This window comes from Salvelinus sp. IW2-2015, unplaced genomic scaffold (assembly GCF_002910315.2).
Source record: "Salvelinus sp. IW2-2015 unplaced genomic scaffold, ASM291031v2 Un_scaffold1951, whole genome shotgun sequence".
Taxonomy (NCBI): Eukaryota; Metazoa; Chordata; class Actinopteri; order Salmoniformes; family Salmonidae; genus Salvelinus; species Salvelinus sp. IW2-2015.
Window position 1 is genome coordinate 1 of NW_019943306.1, and position 2,240 is coordinate 2,240.

The window sequence follows — 2,240 nt, forward strand, 5'->3', positions numbered from 1 at the left end:
CAGCAACCACAGCCAATGAAGTCACTGAAACCCTTAACAAAGAGTTGCAGTCTATTATGGAATCGGTGGCCAGTGATAAACTGGTCCTGAACATCTCTAAAACTAAGAGCATTGCATTTGGTACAAATCATTCCCTAAGATCTAGACCTCAGCTGAATCTGGTAATGAATGGTGTGGCTGTTGAACAAGTTGAAGAGACTAAATTACTTGGCATTACCTTAGATTGTAAACTATCATGGTTAAAACATATAGATTCAATGGTTGTAAAGATGGGGAGAGGTCTGTCTGTAATAAAGAGATGCTCCGCTTTTTTGACACCACACCCCAAAAAGCAAGTCCTGCAGGCTCTAGTTTTGTCTTATCTTGATTATTGTCCAGTCGTGTGGTCCAGTGTTGCAGGGAAAGATCTAGTTAAGATGCAGCTGGTCCAGAACAGAGTGGCACATCTTGCTCTTCATTGTAATCAGAGGGTTGATATAAATACTATGCGTGCCAGTCTCTCTTGACTAAGAGTTGAGGAGAGACTGACTGCATCACTTCTTCTTTTTATAAGAAACATTAATGTGTTGAAAATCCCAAATTGTTTGCACAGTCAACATACACACAGCTCTGACACACACACACTTATCCCACCAGACATGCCACCAGGGGTCTTTTCACAATCTCCAAATCCAGAACAAATTCAAGAAAGCGTATAGTATTATATAGAGACATTATTGCATGGAACTCCACTCCATCTCATTTTGCTCAAATACACAGCAAACTTGGTTTCAATAAACAGATGAAGCAACACCTCACGGCACAACGCCTCTCCCCTATTTGACCTGGATAGTTTGTGTGTATGTATTGATATGTAGGCTACGTGTACCATTTTTTTATTATTACGTAGTCCTGTCCTTGAGCTGTTCTTGTCTATTAATGCTCTGTATTATTTCATGTCTCATGTTTTGTGTGAACCCCAGGAAGAGAACCTGATGCTTTCGCAACAGCTAATGGGGATCCTAATAAAATACCAAATAATACCCAAAAACAGCAAGGAACATATTGGAGGATAATATCATATGATGGCTCCACAACAAGGGACATATTGGAGGATAATAGAGAGAGATTATTGGAGGATAATGCATATGGATGGCCTCCACAAACCAAGGGACCTATTGGAGGATAATATCATATGAATGTCTCCACAACAAGGGACATATTGGGAGGATAATATCATATGATGGCTCCACAACAAGGGACATATTGGAGGATAATATCATATGATGGCTCCACAGCAAGGGACATATTGGAGAATAATATCATATGATGGCTCACAGCAAGGGACTATTGGAGGATAATATCATATGATGGCTCCACAACAAGGGACCATATTGAGGATAATATCATATGATGGCTCCAGAGCAAGGGACATATTGGAGAATAATATCATATGATGGCTGCCACAGCAAGGACACTAGGTCTGATGATAACAGTGCTTCTTAATTCTGGTCGTGGAGACCCAGAGGGTCAAACTTTTATATTTGCCTCAGCACCACAAACACCTGATTTAAATCTAAAGTTTGATGATAAGTTGATCATTTGAATCAGCTGTGTAAAAACTAAAAATGTGCCTCCCTTTTGGGTTCCCAGGACCAGGACGAAGAAACACTGGGTTAGAACTATACAGGTCAATGTGACGCAGCCTTAGTGTAAACATGTATTACTAGCTAGCCTTTTGTCTAGCCCCGAGACATATTCTTTTCTAAATATATGGCACTGGTTGGTTTAGTCTAAAGAAGATGTACTCAACTCTGACCCTACGAGATCCGGACCCGCTGGTTCTGTTCTATCTGATCATTAATTGCACACATCTGGTGTCCCTCTGATTAGAGGGAACAATGAAAAAACTGCAGTGGAATGGCTTTGAGGTCCAGAAGTTGAGTTTTAGGGTCCTAAAAAGTTTTAGCTGTCTATGTTAAGCTCCTAACTATTCGGGAAACGTTGGGAGATTAGCCTTACCTGTCTGGGGTCCTCCTCTGATTTACTCCTACACCCTATTAGGGAAACGTTGGGAGGTTAAGCTACCTGTCTGTGGTCCTCTCTGATTACTCCTACACCCTATTAGAGGAAACGTTGGGAGTTAGCTACCTGTCTGGGGGTCCTCTCTGATTTACTCCTACACCCTATTAAGGAAACGTTGGGAGGTTAGCTACCTGTCTGGGGGTCCTCTCTGATTTACTCTACACCTATTAGAGAAG